Below are 10,734 nucleotides of genomic sequence, written 5' to 3'. Positions count from 1 at the left end.
CTTTATGTGATTAAGTTTTCGGAGCAACCCACTAAGACCGCGACATGCCTAATGACTAAAGTTGATGTGGGGTGGCTTTGGCATCACCGTTTAGCCCATGTCAATATGAGATATTTGCAAAGTCTTCTTAAGGGGGACCATGTCCGTGGACTAACCAATGTTAGCTTTGCCAAATACCGTGCTTGCAGTGCTTGTATCGAAGGAAAGTTACATGAGAAGGCTCACCCTCCCACGACTATCATCTACTCGAAGAAACCCTTGGATCTCCTTCACATGGATCTCTTTGGGCCTCCATCCTTTGATAGTCTTAGGGGTAGAAAGTATTGCTTGGTGATTATCGATGATTACTCAAGGTACACTTGGGTATATTTTTTCAAGAGGAAGAGTGAAACTCAACAAACTATCATCGACTTTGCAAATGAATCTCAACGTCAACATGATGCAAAGATCTTGACAATTAGAAGTGACAACGGCACCGAGTTCAAGAACTACACCTTGAATGAGTTTCTTAGTCATGAGGGTATCAAGCATCAATATTCTGCACCATACACCCCTCAACAAAATGGTGTAGCGGAGAGGAAGAACCGGACGCTGATGGATGCGGCAAGGACCATGATGGCAGAGTTCAAGTCTCCTTATAATTTTTGGGATGAAGCCATCAAGACCACGTGTCATGCATCCAATCGGCTCTATTTCCGCAAAGGCTTGAACAAGACTCCATATGAAATACTCACCGGTAACAAGCCCAACATCAAGTACTTTCGGGTGTTCGGTTGTAAGTGTTTCATTCTCAAGAAAGGTGTTCATTTGTCTAAATTTGAGCCTAGAGCTCATGAGCGCAAATTTGTTGGTTATGCTACAAACTCGCATGCTTACAGTGTCCTCAACAAGTCCACGGGGCTCATTGAGGAGACGTGTAACATGGAGTTTGACGAGAATAACGGATCCCAAGTGGAGCAAAGTGGTACTTGTGATGTAGGTGATGAAATTCCTCCCCAAGCCATAAGAAGAATGGGTGTTGGTCATATCCTACCCATTGAGGAACCCCTTGTGGCTGAAGGAGAAGGACAATGCTCCACTCAAGTGGAGCCATCACCGACCCAAGACCCACACGCTTTTGAAGAACAAAGTGAAGGCCCTCAACCACGTGAACACGATCAAGGGAAAGATCAACCTCAAGATGGTGGTGAGACACCAAGTGATGCCCAAGGTCGAGTTCTCCCTTTCGAGCAAGTTCAAGATCAAGAGCAAGCTCAAGATGGTGCTCAAGATGATCAAGTTTCCCCTCCTCTTTTCACACCTGAGGAGGAATTAGAGCGTCGTGCCGCTAAGATTGCTTCCAAGCTCACAACCAAAGGTCATCTCATGGAGAATGTGGTTGGAAGCCTAAGAAAGGGGGTAAGCACTCATAGATAATTAGCAAACTATTGTGAACATCACGCGTTTGTTTCTTATGTCGAACCCCAAAAGGTCTATGAGGCGCTCGAGGATCTGGATTGGCTTAATGCCATGCATGAAGAACTCAACAACTTCAAGCTCAACCAAGTGTGGAGATTGGTGCCAAGGCCCTCGGGGAATCATAATGTCATTGGAACCAAGTGGATATTCAAGAACAAGCAAGATTCTCATGGGATCATTATTCGCAACAAGGCTCGTTTGGTGGCACAAGGCTACTCCCAAGTCGAGGGTATCGACTACGGTGAAACCTTTGCTCCCGTTGCTCGCCTTGAATCTATTCGCTTGTTGATTGCTTATGCTTCTCATCATAACTTCAAGTTGCAACAAATGGATGTGAAGAGTGCTTTGCTTAATGGTCCTATTAATGAGTTGTTGTGTGTCAAACAACCCCCGGGGTTCGAGGATCCCTATTTCCCCAATCATGTGTACCAACTTGACAAGGCACTCTATGGCCTTAAACAAGCCCCACGTGTTTGGTATGAGCATCTTACCGAGTTGTTGCAACATCCTGGGTTCAAAATTGGGAAAATCAACCCCATTATTTTTACTAAGAAGGTCAAAGGGGATTTGATTGTATGCCAACTATATGTTGATGACATTATCTTTGGTTCCCCTAACAAAGCTTTCAATGAGGAATTCGCCGCTCTCATGACCTCAAAGTTCAAGATGTCTATGATGGGATAGTTGAAGTTCTTTCTCGGGTTCGAAATCAAGCAAAGAAGAGAAGGAACCTTCATCAACCAAGCCAAGTACACTCAAGACATGCTCAAGAGATTCAAGCTATGTGATGTCAAGCCGGCCTCCACCCCAATGCCCGTCAAATGCCAACTTCACATAGATCCCAATGGTAAAGCAGTGGATCAAAAGGTATATGATCCATGATTGGCTCCTTTCTTTACCTTTGTGCATCTAGACCGGATATCATGTTGAGTGTGGGAATTTGTGCATGGTTTCAAGCCGCACTTAAGGAAAGCCACTTTGTGGCAGTCAAGCGAATCTTTTGATATTTGGCTCATACCCCAAACTTTGGCTTATGGTACCCAAGAGGAGCCAACTTTGATCTTTTGGGCTATTCAGACTCAGATTGGGCGGGAGACAAAGTGCATAGGAAGTCCACCTCCTAAGGGTGTCAATTTCTTGGTTGCTCTTTGGTGAGTTGGTCTTCTAAGAAGCAAAGTTGTGTGTCTCTCTCGTCCACCGAGGTGGAGTATGTGGCTGTAGGTAGTTGTTGTGCTCAACTTCTATGGATGAGGCAAACTTTGAAGGATTATGGTGTCACTTGTGACGAAGTGCCTCTTTGGTGTGACAATGAAAGTGCCATCAAGATCTCTCTCAACCCGGTGCAACACTTCAAGACGAAGCATATTGAGATTCAGTATCACTTCATTCGTGATCACAGTAGGCGAGGGGAGATCAAGCTCAAGTATGTCAACACTCATGATAACCTTGCAGATATTTTCACGAAGCCCTTGGATGAAGCAAGATTTCACGAGTTAAGGCATGAGCTAAATATCATTGATTCGAGCAATGTAGCTTGAACCCTTGCACACCCCACCATACTCATCTTGATATCTTGTTTAGGTGTAGGCATGGACATAGGGGGAGTGTTGTTCTCTCAATGAACTCTCCCTCCCCCCACCATGCATAAATTGATCAACTCTTTCACATTAGCCATTTTTTATGGTACATGTGCTTCAAAGACGAGTTTGGTCATGGGCCCAAGGATAATTCTTCGCGGTGCCATACCAATTGACTCAAACATAGGTGGCTTTGGCCACCTCCCTCTCTTTGGACAGGTTGTGTTTCGTGTTTGGTCCTTGTTGTCGCTTGCCCTTCTCTTTGTGTCGTGCGTGTGTTTTTGTTGTCCCTTGTGTTCGCCTCTTTGGTGTGTTTGGTTTCTTGAAGGTGGCATTGCAGAGGCCGTTTCCCTCTCTTTTGCGAAACTTGCACTCTCTTGGGGGTACGGTACTACCATGGTAAGCCACGGTACTACCGCGGGAGTGGAATGCTTTGTGCGTGCACAGTTCCATCCTAGGCACGGTACTACCACGGCAGTGGAAGAGCGGTACTACCGCCCAGCAAGCGGTACTTCCGCCCGGGCGGTACTACCACGAGGACCCACGATACTACCACACCGTCGCGAGCGGGTGGGGGTTAAGAGCGGGGCAGGGGGAGTTCCAACTCCCCCATACCCATTCATCTCTTTTCCCCACCCCGTCTCTCTCTCTCCTGCCCAAGAACGGCGTTGGCGGACCTCGCCGGATCTCCGTCTCCGGCTGCTCTCCTCGCATTCTGTCCGGTGGGATCGTTCCCCCACCTCATCCTCTTGCCATGGACCCCGGTATTTCCCCAAGTCCTTCCCTTTTTGTTCTATTCTTGTGCTTCTAGGTCTTGGGGAGATGCATGTGTAGTTCATGTGATTTTTGGCTAAATCTTTACAAGAGGGAATTGTAGGAGAGTGGTAGTGCAGTAAGCATGCTATTTGGAATGACACAACAGTTTAGTTTGATCAATGGTAGTACCGATCTAGTTTTGTGGTTGTTCCTAGATCCAGATCCGCTGTTCTTGTGGCATTTGAATCCGTGCGGTACTACCTCTCCTCCTGGAGCGGTACTACCGCATCCTCGCACATGAACTGCCTCGCGTGGTACTACTGCTCCCTTGGAGCGGTACTACCACTCGGGGCGTTGAAGTAAAAAAATTACTTCCGCTCCAGGCGCGGTACTACCGTGCCACCCCGGCACCGTACTACCGTGGCTGGAGTGGATGTAATTTTTTACATCTGTGCGCCGGTCCGGTACTACCGTAGATTTGTAAATTATGTTGCTTTATCCTTCCAAATCTCGTGCTTGCTTGTTTCATTTGGCTTTGGCCCTCGTCTTTGCAATAATCCTTCTCATTTTCTCTCGTGGTTGTGTTGCATGTCATAGGTGGTGGCTCCGGTTCCAATGTCCATCGGTCGAATCCTATCCGCGACACGGGCTCGAAGCGTCTCGCAACCAAGCTGAAGCTCCTGAGGGCTCCAATGCCTCCCAACGTAGAACCAAGACCACCGCCACCAAGATCAAGGAGCCAACAATGGGCATGGATGAGATACCACTGGCTGAGTTTGTCATTCGAAGGAAGATCAACCCCTATGTGAATCCCCATGCAAACTTCAGAGGGAATGATCTGTTCTGGACCAAGCAGCAGGATCTTATCTATCTGGATGTGATCAAGGCGAAGCAGAACATCTACATGGACGTGCACTAGATTGACATGCATCATATGAGGCAGGATAAGCACCGAGCCTATTTTGGTGAGGCTCTGGACCTGGTGGAGCACTTTGGCATTGAGAACTTGCTTACTTTTCACCTGGATTTTGACCCGGAGATTGTGGCCCAGTTCTTTGCTTCGGTCCACTTCAATACTGATGAGGAACGGACCATGACCTGGATGACCAATGGACAATAGTTGACTGCTAAGTGGAAGGATTTCATGGATTTGCTTCAGGTTCCTGATGAGGGGCTCAACTCGCCCGTTGGTGTTCGCCCTCAAGCCAACCCCGAGTCTGCCAACAAGAACAAGCTTCAGCCCTTCTTTGTTGAGAAGACGCTTCCCAGTGGCAAGAAGGCGTGCGTGTTGAACTCATTCCTTGACATCATGCATCGAATCTTTTGCAACTCCCTCTTTCCGCGCATTGGTGACAAGGATAAGGTGCATGCCTATCTCGTGGATATGATGCTCTTGTGTGAGGAGGCGCATGATACGTCTCCAATGTATCTATAATTTATGAAGTATTCATGCTATTATATTATCTATTTTGGAAGTTTAATGGGCTTTATTATACACTTTTATATTATTTTTGGGACTAACCTATTAACCAGAGGCCCAGTCCAAGTTGTTGTTTTTTTTGCCTATTTTAGTGTTTCGCAGAAAAGGAATATCAAACAGAGTCCAAACGGAATGAAACCTTCGAGAGAGTCGTTTTTGGAACATACGCAACCCAGGAGACTTGGAGTAGACGTCAGGGAAGCAACAAGGTGGCCACGAGGGTCCAGGACGCGCCCTACCCCCCAGGGCGCGCCCCGCACCCTCGTGGGCACCTCGTGGCTCCCATGACCGACTTCCTTCGCCTATATATATCCATATACCCTAAAAACATCGAGGAGCACAATAGATTGGGAGTTCCGCCGCCGCAAACCTCTGTAGCCACCAAAAACCAATCGGGACCCTGTTCCAGCACCCTGCCGGAGGGGGGATCCCTCACCGGTGGCCATCTTCATCATGTCGGCGCTCTCCATGACGATGAGGGAGTAGTACACCCTCGGGGCTGAGGGTATGTACCAGTAGCTATGTGTTTGATCTCTCTCTCTCTCTCTCTCTCTCCATCTCTCTCTCGTGTTCTTGAGGTGGTACGATCTTGATGTATCGTGAGCTTTGCTATTATAGTTGGATCTTATGATGTTTCTCCCCCTCTACTCTCTTGTAATGGATTGAGTTTTCCCTTTGAAGTTAGCTTATCGGATTGAGTCTTTAAGGATTTGAGAACACTTGATGTATGTCTTGCATGTGCTTATTTGTGGTGACAATGGGATATTCACGTGATCCACTTGATGTATGTTTTGGTGATCAACTTGTGGGTTCCTAACATTGTGAACTTATGCATAGGGGTTGGCACAAGTTTTTGTCTTGACTCTCCGGTAGAAACTTTGGGGCACTCTTTGAAGTACTTTGTGTTGGTTGAATAGATGAATCTGAGATTGTGTGATGCATATTGTATAATCATGCCCACGGATACTTGAGGTGACATTGGAGTATCTAGGTGACATTAGGGTTTTAGTCGATTTGTGTATTAAGGTGTTATTCTAGTACGAACTCTATGATAGATCGAATGGAAAGAATAGCTTCGTGTTATTTTACTACAGACTCTTGAATAGATCGATCAGAAAGGATAACTTTGAGGTGGTTTCGTACCCTACAATAATCTCTTCGTTTGTTCTCCGCTAGAAGTGACTTTGTAGTGACTCTTTGTTGCATGCTGAGGGATAGTTATATGATCCAATTATGTTATTATTGTTGAGAGAACTTGCACTAGTGAAAGTATGAACCTTAGGCCTTGTTTCAACGCATTGGAATACCATTTACGCTCACTTTTATCATTAGTTACCTTGCTGTTTTTATAATTTCAGATTACAAAAACCTATAACTACCATCCATATTGCACTAATATCACCATCTCTTCGCTGAACTAGTGCACCTATACAATTTACCATTGTATTGGGTGTGTTGGGGACACAAGAGACTCTTTATTATTTGGTTGCGGGGTTGTTTGAGAGAGACCATCTTCATCCGACGGCTCCCACGGATTGATAAACCTTAGGTCATCTACTTGAGGGAAATTTTCTACTGTCCTACAAACCTCTGCACTTGGAGGCCCAACAACGTCTACAAGAAGAAGGTTGCGTAGTAGACATCAAGCTCTTTTCTAGCGCCGTTGCCGGGGAGGTGAGTGCTTGAAGGTATATCTTTAGATCTTGCAATCTTTTAGTTTCTTGTTTTATCACTAGTTTAGTTTATAAAAGAAAACTAAAAAATGGAATTGAGTTTGCCTCATACGCTTCATCTTTTTTATATCTTTCGTGAGAATGATGGTAAGGAAAATTGTGGTCAAGTGCTAGAAGAAGAAGTCTATAAAATGTTTGGCACTAAATCTTTGAATGAAGAGCATGATTGCAATATTATTAGTATGAATTCTTTGAATACCCATGATGCTAATGATATGCAAAGCCACAAGCTTGGGGATGCTATGTTTGATGAATATGATATTTTTTGTCCCCCAGGTTTTGATGGGAATATTTATTATGATGAAAGAGTGCCTACTATTTATGATGATTATATTGACGAAAGTGGATTTGGAGAGGTCATGACTTTATTTAGTGATGAATCCACTATTTTGGAAGAGGTTCCAATTGATTATGTGAACAAAGTTCCTATCTATGATGATTATTGTGATGACTTGTATGCTATTAAGAATAATGATAACCATGAAACTTGTCATCATGATTTTAGTTTTCAATTGGATTATGCCTCACATGATAATTATTTTGTTGAGTTTGCTCCCACTACTATTCATGAGAAGAAATTTGCTTATGTGGAAAGTAGTAAATTTTCTATGCAAGTAGATCATGAAAAGAATGCTTTATCTGCTGGTTGTATTGTTGAATTCATTCATGATGCTACTGAAAATTATTATGAGGGAGGAACACATGCTTCTAAGAATTGCAATAATATCAAGTTTCCTCTCTATGTGTTGAAAATCTTGAAGATTTGCTTGTTTTACCATCCTATGCTAGTTGATTATTCTTCCCATAAGTTGTTTGCTCACAAAATCCCTATGCATAGAAAGTGGGTTAGACTTAAATGTTCTAGTAATATTCTTCATGATGCTCTCTTTATTTTTCAATTCTTATCTTTTATGTGAGCATCATTGAAATCATCATGCCTGGCTAGGGGCGTTAAACGTTAGCGCTTGTTGGGAGGCAACGCAATTTTATTTTTGTCCTTTGCTTTTGCTCATGTTTAGTAATAAATAATTCATATAGCCTCTGGTTAGATGTGGTTTTATGTTTTAATTAGTGTTTGTGCCAAGTAGAACCTTTGGGAAGACTTGGGTGAAGTCTTTGTGACCTTGCTGTAAAAAACAGAAACTTTAGCGCTCACGAGATTAGCTGCCATTTTTTACTGGAGAGTGATTTTAGGTTTATTCTTTTTGAATATGATTAATAGACAAATTCCTCAGGTCCACCAATTTATTTCAGAATTTTTGGAGTTCCATAAGTATTCTAATAATACATATTACTACATACTGTTCTGTTTTTGACAGATTCTGTTTTCTATGTGTTGTTTGCTTATTTTGATGAATCTATGAGTAGTATCGGAGGGTATGAACCATATAGAAGTTGTAATACAGTATATATTACACCAATATGAATTTATAATGAGTTCACAACAGTACCTAAGTGGTGGTTTTATTTTCTTATACTAACGAAGCTTATGAGATTTTCTATTGAGTTTTGTGTTGTGAATTTTTCAATTTTTGGGTAAAGATTCGATGGACTATGGAATAAGAGTGGTAAGAGCCTAAGCTTGGGTATGCCAAAGGCACCCCAAGGTAATATTCAAGGACAACCAAGAGCCTAAGCTTGGGGATGCCACGGAAGGCATCCCCTCTTTCGTCGTCGTTCATCGGTAACTTTACTTGGAGCTATATTTTTATTCACCACATGATATGTGTTTTGCTTGGAGCGTCATTTTATTTTGTTAGTATTTGCTTGATGTTATTTATAATAATGTTTTGCATCTATATTTTCAATAAAAATGTCAAGGATAGCCGTTACCATGCTTATTTTGCAAGTATACATGTTGCTGTTTCAAAACAGAAAGTTTACCGCTATTGCAAACATTCCCTAGAAAAGTCAGAGAACGATATAATATTGAACCTTTTTGAATATTGAGATATGATGAATCTTCTAAAGTGTAGTATTTTTCTCATAATTTTTGGAGTTAGGGAAGTATGATGAATCTTGCATTCTTTACAGACTATACTGTTTTAGCAGATTGCTGTTATGTTTGCATTGTTTGCATATGTTTGCTTGTTTAATGATTCTTTTGAGGATAGGAGTATTAAATATGCAGAGAAATTTAGTATGCAATTTTGAATAATAATTTTATTGATTTGTTACAGTATAAAATGATAAGGTTTTTGCATTGGTTTATACTAACTTATCTCACGAGTTCTTGTTGAGTTTTGTGTGGATGAAGTTTTTGAGATTTAGAAAAACCGTGATATGAGAGGAATTAAGGAGACACAAAAGCTCAATCTTGGGGATGCCCAAGGCACCCCAAGATTATATTCTAATAAGTCTCAAGCACCTAAGCTTGGGGATGCCCCGGTAGGCATCCCACCTTTCTTCTTCAACAATTATCGGTTAGTATTGGTTGAACCTAAGTTTTTGCTTATTCACATGATGTGTGCTATCCTTGAAATATCATTTTGTTTTATTTTGTTTTGCTTGATGTTTGAATAATATCCCAAGATCTGAAATACTTAAATTTTAGAGAGTCTTCACATAGCTACATAATTATTTAACTACTCATTGATCTTCACTTATATCTTTTTGGAAGTAGTTTGCCATTTACTCGTGTGCTTCACTTATATCTTATGAGTAAATGGTTGAATGATTTGAATATCATAAATCTGAAATTATATATGTTTCATATGCTTACCTCGTGGGGAGTAATGACTTCACATATAAGAAGTAGAGGTGGTAAATTTATTTGAAGGTTAGAAAACATTGTATTGGTCACTTGAACAATTCATGAAAGAATATTGAAGGAAGAGAGATTTCACATATAAATATACTATCTTGGACATCTTTTGTAATTGTGAGCACTCATTAAAATATGAGATGCTAAAAATTTGATGTTGGACAAGGAAGACAACTTAATGGGTTATGTTTTCCTATATCCGAAATGTTATATTGTCTTGGATCATCCAACATGTTGAGCTTGCCTTTCCCTCTCATGCTAGCCAAATTCTTTGCACCAAGTAGAAATACTACTTGTGCTTCCAAACATCCCTTAAAATAAGTCTTGCCATGAGAGTCCACCATACCTACCTAAGGATTGAGTAAGATCCTTCAAGTAAGTTGTCATCAGTGCATGCAATAAAAATTGCTCTCTAAATATGTATGATCTATTAGTGCAAAGAAAATAAGCTTTATACGAACTTGTGATGGGGAAGAAATAAAAGCGACGGACTGCATAATAAAGGTCTTTATCACAAGCGGCAATATAAAGTGACGTTCTTTTGCATTAAGATGTTGTGCATCCAACCATAAAAGCGCATGACAACCTCTACTTCCCTCTGCGAAGGGCCTATCTTTTACTTTTATCTTCTACCCTTATACAAGAGTCATGGTGATCTTCACCTTTCCTTTTTACACTTTATCTTTTGGCAATCACTATGTGTTGGAAAGATCATGATATATATATCCAATTGGATGTGGGTTTTCATAAAGCATTATTGTTGACATTACCCTTGAGGTAAAAGGTTGGGAGGCGAAACTATAAGCCCCTATCTTTCTCTGTGTTGGATTAAAACTTTGAACCCATAAATATCACGTGAGTGTTAGCAATTGTGAAAGATTAAATGATAGTTGAGTATGTGGAGTTTGCTAAATCAAAGCTCTAACATAGACCCTTCCTGAAAATAAGATGAATTGCAATTGTTTG

Source organism: Triticum aestivum, chromosome 5B, assembly GCF_018294505.1.
Source record: "Triticum aestivum cultivar Chinese Spring chromosome 5B, IWGSC CS RefSeq v2.1, whole genome shotgun sequence".
NCBI classification, from domain to species: Eukaryota; Viridiplantae; Streptophyta; class Magnoliopsida; order Poales; family Poaceae; genus Triticum; species Triticum aestivum.
Note: the sequence above shows the minus strand (reverse complement) of the source record.